A 15,897-nucleotide genomic window follows, 5' to 3' on the forward strand; every position below is an offset into this window, starting at 1 on the left:
AAATGTGAAACGTGGTGTTGGACATTGTCACGTATGCTCTATGAGAGAAAAACAAACAAGATTTTTAGTAGCTGAAAAGGTCTCTTCAATCTCTCTCAACCAACCGCCGGCTGCATTCACTGCAAAGGAACTGAGGCAAACAGTGTAGGAAGGCCCTAGGTACAATCCCAGGTCTGCTCTCTGTTGGGATGGCAGTGAATGCTACAGCTGGCATCAGGGCGCCTGGGTTAGGGATGGGGGAGGAAATTAGCCAAGCAAGGACAAGATCGAGCTTGGCAGTGATGACCCACCCCTCCCACGCTCAAAGATCAATACCGTCTGGGCTCACGCCGAAAGAGTGAACACTTGGGTGAAATACCGGAGGGTGGTCTGCATTTGTACCCCAGCATGAGCCAGTGCTTTGAGGAAATGAGGGGAGAAAAGTGGGATAAACAACTGAAAAGGTCTTCATGTACGCAAAGGGCCAATTCTACAATAGGAAGTAATGCTCATCTAATCCCTGCTGCTTTAAAACAATACCACATTCCAACTTAAGAGCCACAAAGACATCTGGATCTGATTTTATGTCACTCACATGTGGAGCAGAGTTACTTGATGTGATATCTTTTTGTGAATGGTTGATTTATACCATGAAGGGTAGCTATTTGCAACATCACAATGGTTGAGAGGCTGCTGCACAAACCATCACAATCTGAAGGTCAATACATTCGCATTGTTGTAAGTCACTAGTATTACAAATGGTGGCCTCCGTGTTGGGAGTTACTGTGTGGCGAATTTCTCCATTGCTATCGAGAAGCTTTTAAGTTAAGTCTCAATGTTTCATTTCCTCTTAACTTTGCAAATAGGGAAATAAGTTTTATTATTCCTGTGAAGTTTTGTGTAACAGATGGTTATAGATCTAAAAACTGCATTTCACAACCCCAGCACTGATTCCTGGAAAGGATGGTATGCAAGTTAGAGAGAAAAATACCCAGTTCCAGTGTTGGCACCTATGGTAACTGTTAAGTCTGTGTGTTATAGTGATAATTACTACACAGACTACAAGAGTAAATTCAACAGGTCTTTACTGGTTGGAGGTAGGGACTATACTGAATACAATATTACTACACAGTGCTTATATACCGGTGTGGTCACCACCGGTATTACGTATACAGCAGCCAGAGAAAGTAGTACATCTCTTAAGGTGGAACAGGCTTAAGTTCTCTTAAGGTGGAACAGGTTACATACACCACAGTAACCAGAGGACACAGATTTAAGATAACTGGCAAAAGAACCAGAGGGGAAGAAATTGTTACGATCTGGAAAGCACTGCCTGAATGGAAGCAGATTCAATAGTAACTTTCAAAAGGAAATTGGATAAATACTTGAAGGGGAAAAAATGTCAGGGCTATGGGGAAAGATCAGGGGAGTGGGGCTAATTGGATAGCTCTTTCAAAGAGCCGGCACAGGCACGCTGGGCCGAATGGCCTTCTTCTGTGCTGTCTGATTCTATGTCATGCAAACCAGGAAGCTTCTAGATTCAATCCTTAGTGTGTCCTGAATTAGTTGAACTCAGCCCAGTGATAGTAGAGATGCTACAATTGGTTTCAGTGTCCCTGGTGAGGTGGGGGTGGGGGGCGGGGGGGGTGAAGAGGGGGAAATCAGCTCAGGTTCCCACTCCTAGCTGATATCCAGTGATGCCTGTTGGAAAGTGTTTACATGTGAACATTGGTTGAAGACAGGATCAGGCTTGGCTACAATGCACAGTGTGATTGAATAGCCTGCTGCCACGCACTTCGGTACAGTAGCCTAGTAGTTGTGGTGCTGAACTAGCAACCGAGGGGGCACAAGTTCATATCCCACCACGGCAAGAGAGTTCAATAAAAGCTAGTAACAGATAAATGCCCAGGAAAACTGCCAGATTGTCGTAAAATCCCAACTGATTCAGGGAAGGGAATCTGCCACCCCTACCCGGGTCTAGCCAACATATGACTCCAGTCCCCCAAACTATGGGATTGACTCTTCATGCCTTCAGGTCAGCCAGGGATGGGCAATAAATGCTGCCCTGCCAGTGGTATCCACATACCAAGAACAAATTAGAAAAAACAAAGGCCACTTGGGCAAAATACCAGAAGGGTATCAGTACCTCCAAGAAGAACGGAAAAGGAAAGGAAGGAAGGAAACCTCATCACAACTCTCAGAAACATCCTGAATCAATTAACATATAAGAAATGACCTTTGAAGTGCCGTAACTGTTCATATGCAAGAAAACGTGGTAGCTTTTCATGTACGCGGTCTCACGATCTTGTGCTTCCACTCTCCTATAGGCCCATCAGAGGTTGATTCAGAAAATGGAGCCTTACTTTCTGTGCACAGAGATCAGTTTGGCATTGCTACCAGAGATAAATACAGAAGCAGGACGCAAGAATTCAATGTGTATACCGTCAGGTAAATGAGTCATAGGGCAGGATTTTCATTGGGCCGTGGAGGTGGGATTAGAGGCGTGTGGGGGGGTTAAAGTCCCGAAATCGGGGGGGGGGGGGGCACAAACCCATCCTGCCCCCAACCCACCTCCATGCCAGTTTAAAAGGAGGCGGGTACCCGACCCGCACTGGGACCCGCCTCCCCGAGGCAGGAAGGAGATTAGTGCCAATTAACTGCCTGTTGACAGGTAGTTTTTAGCCTAATCCCTATTTTCATTGGTGAAATGTGGGATTCCCGACAGCTCCAAACCACACCAAGTTAGCGAGGTGGGCTGTTGGGATGAAGGGCTTGGAGGGGTCGAGATGTCCGCTGTTCAGGTGAGTGATGGGTGCATGAGTGCAGAGGTAAGTGTGTTTGGTGTATGTAAAGTGTTTAAGGAAGTTTTACTTACCTTTACAGCCTTCCTTCCTTCAGGTCTCGGGAGTCCCTCATCTCACCAGCACAGAAAGCAGAATGGCCGCGAGCTGTCAAAAGTTCCAGCATTCAGCTTTCTGTTCCGGAGAGATCTCTAAATCATCCTGAGAGGAAGGAATTAACCTGGAGTGCAGATCGTCAGTGTTTGACAGCTTCAAACAGCTGTGAAACGCTGATATTTCATCTGTCAAAAGGTCTTGACAGATGAAATATCAATCTGTGACGTCACCTGTTGCCGGGTGGCCCTTAATTGGCCTGCTGAGCAGGCGCAACAAGGTCAATCAAGTCAAAATCGCGTGGGTTGTCTAGAACCCATTGGAGGCGGGACTACAACCCCGAAAGTTGTAGTCCCTCCTCCTACCCGCCTCCTCAATGAAAATCCAGCCCATAGAGTCAAAAAGGCACAGAAGGTGGCCATACAGCCCATCGAGACCGTGCCGGCTCGCTAGAGCAATCTAGTCAGTCCCATTCCCCTGCTCTATTACCATAGCCCTGCAAGTTTATTTCCCTCAAGTGCCTATCCAGTCTCCCCTTGAAAACATTGAATGTCTCCGCTTCCACCACTTCCGTCGGCAGCGAATTCCAGGTCACCACTCATTGTGTAAAAATTTTTCCCTCACATCCCCCCTGTATCTTGCCCAAAACCTTAAATCTGTGTCCTCTAGTCCTTGTACCATCAACTAGTGGGAACTGCTTTTCCCTGTCTATCCAAACCCGTCATAATCTTGTACACCTCTCAAATCACCCCTCAACCTCCTTTGCTCTAATGAAAACAAATCCAGCTTCTCCAACCTGTCCTTGTAGCTAAGCTCCCCCATCCCCGGAACCATTCTGGTAAATCTCCTCTGCACCCTCTCAAGGGCCTTCACATCCTTCCTAAAGTGTGGTGACCAGAACTGGACGCAATACTCCAGTTGTGGCCTAACCAGCGCTTTATAATGGTTCAGCATAACTTCTCTATTTTTGTACTCAATACCTCTATTTATGAAACCCAAGATCCCAAATGCTTTGTTAACCACTCTCTCAATATCCTTCCTAAAGCGTGGTGACCAGAACTGGACTTAAAACGTATAAGCGGATTTCAAAACCTGAGAACACGAGCCGGTGAGACTTAGCAGACGATGAAAGCAGAAATGTGCCAAGCTCTTGCTCCCAAAATAGGAGAACACATAAATACTCAGCACAATTTTGTTCACAAATATGAAATCCACCGTGACTTGGTTGTCCAATTGATCTGTCTGTATGCTGGGAGAAGGAAGAGGGGAGAAACTTCTCAAAAGAAATTACTTTGTTTCCCTGTATCTGTAAATGTGCCTACTCCAGCTGAGACCAACTAACAAGAGGCAGACCAGGAACCAAACCTGGAGCCTCTGGCCTTCCTGGCTCGAGGAGCATATACGTTGGGGAAGTTTCCTCCAATGGGCCGTGATGTAATAAAACTTACTACGCACGTGGTTTGAGTATAAAGCAAGGCTTTAATCAACTTGTTTCAAAACATGGAGGTCTACTTGTACTTCACTAGTTCCTGTTTACACAATGTCCTGGGCAAACTGGGCCCACGCCCGAGTATTTATACTCCTTGAACGGCGCCACCAGCTGGCCATCCAGTGTTATTTCATGAGTCTTTCTTCATGGATCATAAGATTCATAACAGGCCGAATGGAAGGTGAAGGCACTGGATTGCAAACGCAAGGTTTCTCCCATCAGCCACATTTGGAAATATCGATCTACTGACCTACACTTTTTCCTGGCAGCAGTTGAGATCCATTTTTCCCATGTGCCTTCCCATCTGCCGACATAGCAACCGGGCGGCCTATCCAAACTCACGCAATCGGTTCAGTGTTCTTACGTTGATGATATAAAATTGTATCATGAAGCAAGCACATTCGAAGAACACAGCCTCAGTTCCCAGCCCATATTCCAATTTGTCTCAAAATGTAGACTTTTTATTTTAAAAAATTCAAGAGGACAATTCAGATAATTACAGTGGCCTGTGTCTCTGCTCTCAAATAGTCCCACTGGAGGAGCCAGATTCGGGGAAGTAGTGAACTAATCTTCCACAGGCAGAGATTGAGTAGATTGGGCCTATACTCTCTGGAGTTTAGAAGAATGAGAGGTGATCTCATTGAAACATATAAGATTCTGAAGGGGATTGACAGGGTAGATGCTGAGAGGTTGTTTCCCCTGGCTGGAGTGTCTAGAACTAGGGGGCATAGTCTCAGGATAAGGGTGAGGGGAGGGGGGTACTTTTATGACTGAGATGAAGAGGAATTTCTTCACTCAGAGGGTTGTAAATCTTTGGAATGCTCTACTCCAAAGGGCTGTGGATGCTCAGTCGTTGAGTATATTCAAGGCTGAGATCGATAGATTTTTGGACTCTCGGGAAATCATGGGTTATGGGGATTGGGCAGGAAAGTGGAGCTGAGGTCAAAGATCAACCATAATCTTATTGAATGGTGGAACAGGCTTGAGGGGCCGTATGACCTACTCCTGCTCCTAATTCTTATGTTCTTATGAAGTTTAGCATCTTTCTTACAAGGAAAATACTCATGCACAAAACAAGCCATTAGGGGAGCCACCAACGTGGATTTAAATAAACCTTGTTCCTATTGGGGCTTTTATCTGTGGAGTAACATGTTCTTTAGGGTTGTCAACCTTCCCAGATTGTCCTGGAGTCTCGAAGTAGTAAAGATTAATCTCCTCGACACTGCTACAAACAATCGCAGAGAAAATTTGCAGGAGTATTAAAAATGTTTGATTTTATTCATTTTCTTTAAACACTTTTGTGTTTATCAGTTATAAAAATACTGGAGATGGGGGGGAAAAAAAGGCTGTTTGACCGGGTGGGGCGGTTGGAGGTGGGAGGTCAGGTGATGAAACCTCTAGGAATATGTCCAGAGTTGGAATCTCCAATGTCTTGGGCATCAAATACTGAATACGTGACAATTAACAGACTACATTAGCTACTGCAACATCATTATAATTAAATGCATTGAATACCTTTTTTTACAATACTCAGGTTAGTGTAGTGTTTTCCATTCTTTGAAGTTACTGGGCACACCACACCAAGGGAAAATCACCAAGGATGCCTGTCCCTTTAAAGCTCTTCCACCTTCCAGTATCGTGCCTGTGCCGGCTCTTTGAAAGAGCTCTCCAATTAGTCCCACTCCCCTGCTCTTTCCCCAGAGCCCTGCAGTTTTTTTTCCTTTTCAAAAATTCCCTTTTGAAAGTTACTATTGAATCTGCTTCCACCACCCTTTCAGGCAGTGCATTCCAGATCATCATAACTCGCTGCGTAATTTTTTTTTCCCTCACCTCCCCTCTGGTTTTTTTGCCAATTATCTTAAACCTGTGACCTCTGGTTACCGACCTTCCTGTCAGTGGAAACAGTTTCTTGCTATCTAGTCCATCAAAAACCTACATACATATACATACACACATACATATTACATATATATATCCCAAGAATGAGAATGAAAGCTTTTTCTTGTTCAGAGTCCCACTCATGTTTTTAGACTGTGGGCTAAAGAATGACTTAGTTCTAGTAAATGATCTAGTTTGAAATTTTATTTACGAGTATTTCTTCATGTTGAGTCATGAGTTCAATATCTGCATTACCTCCAGAAAGGCCATGCCTGGAGTTGGCAGTGCAAGGAACCAAGCCAGTCTAAAGTCTTACATATTTTCCGCATAGTACTTGATCCTGTTTTGGGAGATCTCCTGCTTTTATACAGTGGCCTGGGGATCTGAGCACATCTACATTATTAAAGCCCAGGTCTCTTATCTCGGTGGACTTTACCCATGTGATGCTAACTTGATAAGGGGCCGAGGCTTGTTAATACAACCAAGTGCAACTAACAGTGGGAGACTGCACTCACACTGTGTAAAAGCATCCATCCAACTGGCTTCTCCAGTTTACACTAGCCTTGTATGTGGAGGAAATTGAAGGTTACTGCGATGCAATTTTCAAAGGCCTAAGGAAGGAATGGTACTGTGGGAGAACCTTGTGTGATTGCACATAGAATCATAGAATGATACAGCACAGGAGACCATTCGGCCCATTGTTCCCGTGCTGGCTCTTTGAAAGAGCTATCTAGTTAGTCCCACTCCCCTGCTCTTTCCTCATAGCCCTGTAAATGTTTCCGCTTCAAGTTTGGACTCTTGTTAAAACACACTCAGTTCCTGCTCACAAATGTGCAGGTTGTTGGTAAGAGAGACTAGAAAAAACAAAAATAGGACAGAAGCTCGACCTCAGGTTGGTCACGTGTTTCTCCCAGATGCCATGGCATGAGGAATTCCAAAAGAAAAAGGGAATAAACAAAAGAGGGAATCTTAGCCTCACAAAAGAAAGGTTAGATAAGTATTTCCACCCCACAGCTTTCTTCGCTCCTCTCATGAAGGGAGTGACAAGTTCTGAGGAACAACTGAACAGCCTCTAGTAGACAGAGTTCACAAATATAACTGGGCATGCAACAGCTCAGTTGCTTGAAACTCGAAATTGTGACTTTCCCTTAAGTTTGCCCGCTGGCAACGGTCCACACAGGTTAGCAGGGTGCTAACTGCATTGCTGCCATCTACCGGTGAGCTCAGCACTCAGCCCACCTACAGCCAAAAAGAATGGCAGTGATGCTTCCTCCAATGGTGTGGAGAATCACCTCAAGCAGTGATTCTTCACCATAATACCCTGGGCAGCAATGGACACCATCACCAGCAAGAGGGAAAAGAAGCCTTCTGAGGCGGTTCTCCACAACACTGGAAATGCAGCACAATCTATCTTACCAAATATAGATATATATATCTGTGCTTGCATGTACATCCTCTCAACTTTTCCATTATAAATTTCTACGTTCATATTTAGAATTGAAACTGACGGCGTAAACTTGTCACGTTGTAATTACGCCCTTTCCCCAGTGGAGGTGCTGCAATGCCACCACTAGTGGGAGGGTGTAATTACAGTGTGACTAGTTTACATAGACAATTTCCATTATAAATGTGTACATAGGGATTTATAATGGAAACTAAATAAGGTCAGAATATATGACATTAAAATGGAAACTAAATTATGGCTGTGCGCTGTGATCCAATTATCTCCCGATCCTCTTACCCAACTTCACCAGAAGACAACACTTGGTCTTGACTCCCTATGGGCAATGCCACTAGTCTCATTTACTTTCCAACACCGCTGTTAGTGGCAAGGCTGGAAGGTAAATGCAGTAATAGTTCTGCATTTCTCTGTATTCTCCACTTGGTGCTGTATGCCTGCACATGCTCCCGCCCTCCAAGCTCAGCCCAGTCAGACTGACAGGAACAAGCCAGCAACGAGTACAAGTCTCACCAGGTTAAACATCACTCACCCTAATTTGCTCAGAGCAAATAGCTACATATCAATGTGGCACACCAGATTTGGCCCACTCCGGTCTGTAATTAACATTGCTTCCATTTTAGTGTGATAACAGCTCGTTATAAAATTAGAGCGATGTCAAGACAGTAAATTGAAAGCTCTAAACGAGTCTTGTGGTTTAGATCATCTGAACCCCGACGGCTAATTATTCACTCCTGACTAATCAGAATTGTATGCATAACGTATTTGCAGAAAGCCATCAGCCTGGTTATAAAATATGTAACGCAGCATTAGTCAAAGCACTTCAAACATTTGAGAAAGCTCAAAGTGACTGTGTTGTGTGCAGCATGCTGCAGTGTATTAGTGGCATAGCGGTTATGTTAATGGGCTAGTCATCCAGAGGCCTGGACTAATGATCTGGAGTTCAAATCCCACCATGGCATATGGGGAATTTAAATTCAGTTTATTAAATAAATCTGGACTAAAAAGCTAGTATCAGTGACCGTGAAATTACCGGCTTGTCGTAAAAACCTATCAGGTTCACTAATGTCCTTTCGGGAAGAAAATCTGCCGCCCTTACCCGGTCTGGCCTATATGTGACTGCAGACCCACAGCAACATGGTTGACTCTTAACTGCCCTCTGGCAAGCCAGTCAGTTGTATCAAACACCACACGGACTGCAGCGGTTCAAGAAGGCAGCTCTCCAGCACCTTCTCAAGGGCAATTAGGGATGGGCAATAAATGCTGGCCTTGCCAGCGACACCCACATCCCATGAACGAATAAAAAAAAAATATTTTCAGTTGAACTGCAGTGCAGTGAGTTTGCATTGCCCTCATTTAACCAAACTGTGACTGTAATGCATGCATAATCCAAGAGATTGTATGAGTGGAACAGTATAAGAGGAATTGTTTGCTCCATATTGGCTAGGACTAAGCTTGGCGTCACCTCTCCACTACTTACCGATTTCTCTCATCCTCGCTCCTTCTCCTTTCAACCTTGATAGTGTCCTGAACAATGGGCCTTGGCCCTGGTACCCAAGTTTTTCAATTTAAAAAGTAGGCTGTACAATGTTAATGCCTGGTTAGCTCGGTGTAACTCTCAGTGAGGTTAGGCTCCAACTTCATAAATACCAGAGCTGAACAGTCGCAGTGTGTTCTTCTATGTTGAAAAGGAGACATTTACAGGGCTATGGGGAAAGAACAGGGGCGTGGGACTAACTGGATTGCTCTGTCAAAGAGCTGGCATAGACATGATGGGCCGAATGGCCTCCTTCTGTGCTGCATGATTCTATGATTCTGAGTACTAAAAGACTGTTTCATCTTCCAAACTCACCACTCTTTTCCTCTGCACAACATCTGCTAAACTGATCTCTCTGCACATTCCGACTGCTCAATGTTGGAACATAGAACCAAAGAACAGTCTTAAGCTGCATCTGTTTTTTTTCCCCTACAGTATTATTCTGTTATTGCTTCAAGACCAGCTGGTATTCAACTCCCTCCATTCTCTGAGTGACAAATGTGACAGTCCATAACACACCGGTCAGTGTACTAGGGGTCATGACAGAGGTGGATAGGGAAGACACGGTCACAATCAGCAAAATTCTGGCCACATTCAAGAAAGTAGAGGGAATTAAGAGCACTAATCTTCAGTTAATTATTTTTTTAATTTGCCATTTTAAAAATGAATGCTGCATGAGGGAAAGAAAAAAAAGAGACTCGAGAGAGAATAAATGGAATACTATCCGAGTGATTGCAAGGTAGTAATTCAACTCATTGTTACAAATAATATTAGCATTTATATAGCATCTTATCACATCAAAACATCTCAATGACACTGAATCACTTTTGACGTGCAGTGACTGCTGTTTCTTCGGCAATTGTAACAGAAGTCCTGCATCAGTAGTATCCCGCTAACAGCAATGGATGAAGTACCAGTTAATCTGTTATATTGGTAGTCATGGTTGAGGGAGGAATATTGGCCAGGCTCCTAGCAGAACTCCCTGCTTTGCTTTGAATAGTGCCCTGGGATCTTCAGTGTCCACCTCAAGACAGGACCTCAAGTTTAACATCTCAATCGAAGGATGCAACCAGCGACAGTGCAGCACTCTTTCAGAAGTGACAGCCTAGATTAATGAGCTCAAACCCTGGAATAGGGCTCAAACTCACAACTCTCTGACCTAGAGAGTGGAGAGTCCTGCCCCCATGTGAGCCAAGCTGATGCAACTAATATTTTTGAGGCATCTTCTGTCTTTTAATATATATATTTTTTTAGCTCATGTATCACTCTCATAGGATCGCTCTCTAATCTTCAATAAATGATAAAACATCATCCGTTTATTTTCTACTTTCAAACTATTAAGCAAATTTCTTAAGTAATAAGCAAGTATGTAACAATACAACATACCAATTTATAGTGAAATTATCTACCTTCTAAAGAGGAAAAACTAAAGGACACAATCTAAACACTAAACTACCCTTGGTAAACAGCCAAGATATACACAACTCCCTCTTCTTATCTCCTTTACAGTCTGCAGGAGTTAGCTAAATCTAACTGCCTGTCAGTGCAGATTTTAATCTGTTTGATTTAGCCCTACTCAAAGGACGGTTCTCAATTCATTCCTTTTTATACCCCTTGACTTGTTGCCAAGGTTGGTTAGAAGTTTATAACCTCTAGCCTCATTCAAAAAAAAAACATTAAATCCATAACTGAACCAATCACAAACTTTGCATATATTTAAATGTGTGTGCTTGGCTCCCTCATGGTTCTGTTACCAGGAAGACAATAATAAGGACATATGTGTGAGTGACTTTTTTAACTCTTTTATTTAAAGGGGCAACGATCAGAGCATAACAAGACAGAGTTGCTTCATATTAGTCACAATGATGACCTGGAACCAGGATTAGGTTGCAGACTGCAAATCTCTCCAGAGTATTTTTTTTTAATTTTTTTTTTTTTAAAAGTTGACCTTCCTTGGTGATGCACACAGGGAGTCACGACCGAATGTAGTTTTCAAGTGAGCAGAGAATACAAGGAGGGGATTAATTGCACCAGGGCGGGCAGAGGTAATTCCGACCCAATTTAAAGTATGACAAAAGGTCAGCAGCCTGAAATGTCAACCCTACCTTTCTCCCACCACAGGCGCTGCCTGACCTGCCGAGTGTTTCTAGCATTTTCTGGTTTTATCAGTCATATATTCTCTTTTCAATTTTATGTTTAAATAGCAAAAGTTACGACAGTTTGGGAAGCAGGGTTGTTTGGAGCAAAAGAGTTTCTCTGGAGTACAGGCCGAGGAGCAAGGAGGTGCTAAGCTGAGGAGTTACAGCACCACTACTGGTGGGAAGGTGTAATTACAGCGTGACGAGTTTACATAGGCAGTTTCCATAACAAATGTGGAATTCATAATAAGAAAAGTTGATACTAAAGTGTGACAAAACAATCAAGAAGTAAGGTATTGTAGACAGGCAAAAGATTTTTAAAATATATTATATAGACATAAAACCGTTCATAAGAGCTCTTAATTAAGTTTGGGATCCTTTGTCTTGCCTACAGTGACTATTACAGTACATTCTGAAGGTCAGTGTATTCATAATATTGATGCACGGTGTCGTTCACAATAAGTAACAATTTCCACGCAATTACTGCCAGTTTGGTGAGGGACAGTCAGCAGCCAGTTGACTGGGAGAATGCCGTTTCCAGTTACTCAGTGGGGATTGCAGTGTCCAGCATGAAACTGAGCTTTACAGACCAGGAAGATTACAGGCTTGATTCCTGATCAGTGCTGAATTAGCTGATCTCAGATGGGACCATATTGGTGGTACAAATAACCTCTGCTGGAAAGTGCTTGTATGAGAAGGAAGGAAGGAAGGATGAAAGGAAGGGAGGGAGGAGCCATGGAGGGAAAAGAATGAACCAGTACTTGCATGTGCTGAGGATGTCCTAAAGCATCTCGCAGCCATCGAATTACTTTTGAAGTGCAGTCACTGTTATTTTGTAGGAAAAGGCAATTTGTGCACAGCAAGGTCCCACAAAGCGCAAATGAGAATGTTCAGTTAATCAGCTTTTGGTAGTGATGGTTGAGAGATGTTGGCCAGGATATCGGGAGATCTCCCTGCTCGTCATCAAGAAGTGCCATTTACGTGCAACTGAACAGGGAGCCGGGGCCTCGACTTAACATTTCATCTGAAAGACGGCACCTCTGACACTGCATCACTGTCTCAGTACTGGACTGAGGTGTCAGCCTAGATTATGTGCTTAGTCCCAGAATGGGAGCTTGAAGCTGCCATCTTCTGGCTCAGAGGCAACCGTGTTACCAACCGAGCCAAGCTGACACATCAGGGACTGGATCAAGCTCAGCTGTGATGCCCCACATGGTTGAATCGTCTGGTGGCACTCTTCACTATCTGGGGAAACAAATGAAGATTGACCACTTGGATGAGGTTTCAGAAAGCAGTCATCACTCAACGAACTATACCACAGCAAGAGTCCGTGTCTTCAGGAAAGGACAATATGTCAGTACATATTGGAGCAAGTTAGTCAGTCACAGAATCATTCACACAAGATTCCACCGCCGCCGCCAAATTATTGTCATCAGCTTCCTTCATCGCAGCATTCGTGGAATGAACAAAAAAAAGTTTTATAATTTTGACAAAAATCTACCAATGTTATTCTGATTGCGTTTTTTAAATTAGTACCAGGAGGGTGAAATTCCTCCTGTAAAAACAGCATGAGTGTAAAACTAACAGGAGGATTTACGCGCCCTTCGCCCCAGGGTCTGTGAAGTTAGCAGAGTACTCTTCACATTTCACCGCGAGGGATCTTTAAGTTGGCCCCACAGACTCCCAGTAACTGGTACAGGACTTTTCTAAATGACTTTATAAAGTCACATGATAGGCATATGTTCAGACTTGGCTATACACCGCGGTGTTCCATGCAGGAAGTCCTTTAAACCTAGGTTTACATCCAGAATGACAAAGCTTTGGTGTGCAGCATTATAGACTTTGAACTATAGGAGGAGCAAAGTAAACTGGAGGAGTGTTACGGGGCTGGTTGGATAGCATTCTCCCCTCTGTTAATTGCACAGTCCCTTGACTCCATCACTTATTAAGCAAGTGCTCAGCTAACGCTTGGCACTTTCCACAGGCACGTCTTAGGGAGCTCAAGACCAGACTGTCAACAGTGAAAGAAACTCGCTTTGCAAAATCATCATCTGCTTTTGGGAGAACTGGCAGGTTTTGCCGACACTATCTGCATAATGTAAATAAAAACACCGCTAATTGGAATAGTTTCCCCAGAGTAAAGACTAACTCAGCTGGGACAGACTCGGCATCCATAACCTCCACATAACTCACTGGTGGACGTGTTGCAACAGCACATCTTAAATTTCTGCAGAAACAAGAATTCGGTAATCTCACTGTGAGCCGAATCCCCTCGGGTTCCCCTGGCAGTAACAGTTTTCCATTGCTGTTGTTCCGATAGGACCTGCCGCAATGGATACAGCCTGTGTCAATACTGTACTGCACATTAAGTGCACCAATGTATTTGCTCAGCAAGTCATTTATTTCAACAAGCACTATATCCGTCATGTAGAAGTGTAAAATGTGTATTCATGGCCTGACAGCAAGAGCCTCGAGATGTGAATCTATGTGGTATACACTGCTTAGGCAGTAATGCAACGTCATGTGTATATCTAGCACAGAGAAGGGGAGGGATTGGAGGTGGAGTCAGTGTGACTATACCAGAGGTTATTTTTGGCACAAGGTGACACTGATTTCTGAAACAGACACTGGTGTGTTGGCAACATTAACATATGGATGTAACGTCACATCCAAATTCTTAGACTATCTGTTCTCTTCCAGCTTGCTGGAGCATTTCCAATTTGGATTATTAGATTTGCAGCATTCAGCCCACCTTCCTGCTCATCAATAATAGCAGCTATTTAAAAATGTTACTTTAAAGTGATGGCACTGGCTTGAAATACAAGAAACCAACAAAAACTGCTTCCCTGGTGTCAGCTTTGGCTCTGTTGGTAGCACTCTCGCTTCTCAGAGTCAGAAGGTTGTGGGTTCAAGTGCCACCCTGAAGACTTGGAACACATAATCTAGGCCGACACTCCAGTGCAGTGCTGAGGGAGTGCTGCACTGTCAAAGATGCCATCTTTTAGATGAGATGTTAAACCAAGACCCCGACTGCCCTCTCAAGTGGACGTAAAAGATCCCACAGCATGATTCAAAAGTGGTGTCCTGGCCAATATTTATCCCTCAACCAACATCACTAAAACACATCATCTGGCCATTATCACATTGCTGTTTGTGGGACCTTGCTGTGCGCAAATTGGCTGCCGCGTTTCCCAACGTTGACTGCACTTCAAAGGTACTTCATTGGCTGTGAGGCAATTTGGGGCATCGTAAAGTCATGAAAGGCGCTATAGAAATGCAAGTTCTTTCTTTTTTTCAACACAAAGGGCTCTGTTATGTAGTCAAAGCCCTGATCACTAGCAAGATCTGCAGTAAAAAAAAGTAATCACACAGGGGACAATCTGCATGACTGTAGTGTGGTACGTGCAAGTGGGTATATTGGCAGGTTGAGAGAATCTCACAGCAGAGATTGTATCAACCTTTAATTTGTGTTTTGGACAAACAAAATGTTGATAGTTTTCTCTGTGACTGCGATGAGATATCATGTGTGTGAAAGCACTGCTACCTCATTTCATTACAAGTAAATTTAAATTGAGTTCCTCGATGAATACCTACTTCTTCAAATTTTACGGGAAATAACCATTATCCTGATAAAGTCACTGTGAAGCAGTTTAACTAGTTCAGAATAATGCAATCTTTTTTTTTAAAAAGGGAAATACCACTGTGTGATTTAAATCAAAACTAATTTAGAAAGTGTGGCATTTGGCAAAGATTTTATGAATCTTACAGCACAGAAGGAGGCCATTCAGCCCATCGTGCCTGTGCCGGCTCTTTGAAAGAGCTCTCCAATTAGACCCACTCCCCCGCTCTTTCCCCATAGCCCTGCAGATTTGTCCTTTAATGAGGACAGACATTGAAACAATTAATGCATTTAAACACGTTTTGGGTTTGTGCCTGATGCAGATCATTGCATTATTTATATTACATTCCGCAATTTCTTTTTAAAAAAAAAAAAACAGCTTTTGGGAAAAGGTTGCTGATTTCAGGGGTAAGTGTTACCACAGGATTGGGTTAGGAAACTGGCCATTTCCAAAGAGCTGTTGTTTTTAAAGGGGTAGCGTCATCACCATAAAGTTAGGAGAGCTTTTGGCCATGGTTTATTCAGGAGTTACACAAAGACACTGTGCGCAATGCAATGGCATTTTCGGTAGTGAAGGTGCCACGGCGTCACTCCCAAGTTGAATAAGATAATACATAGAAACATAGAAGATAGGAGCAGGAGTAGGCCATTCGGCCCCTCGAGCCTGCTCCGCCATTCAATGAGATCATGGCTGATCATCCAAATTCAGTACCTTGTCCCTGCCTTCTCCCCATATCCCTGGATCCCTTTAGCCTTAAGAAATATATCTAACTCCTTCTTGAATATATTTAATGAATTGGCCTCAACTGCCTTCTGTGGTAGAGAATTCCACAGGTTCACCACTCTCTGGGTGAAGAAATTCCTCCTCATCTCAGTCCTAAATGGCTTACTCCTTATCTTTAGA

The 15,897-nt window shown here is 43.6% G+C and overlaps 1 protein-coding gene across 1 annotated transcript in view; it reads right to left on the bottom strand.

The window, feature by feature from the left end:
• psd3l (pleckstrin and Sec7 domain containing 3, like) overlaps positions 1 to 15,897 on the bottom strand; it is a 410,104-nt gene that overhangs the window by 286,668 nt on the left and 107,539 nt on the right. The window lies entirely within an intron of this gene.

The sequence above is a fragment of the Somniosus microcephalus genome, chromosome 2, assembly GCF_052327205.1.
Source record: "Somniosus microcephalus isolate GS21.2 chromosome 2, FLI_Smic_1.0, whole genome shotgun sequence".
Taxonomy (NCBI): domain Eukaryota; kingdom Metazoa; phylum Chordata; class Chondrichthyes; order Squaliformes; family Somniosidae; genus Somniosus; species Somniosus microcephalus.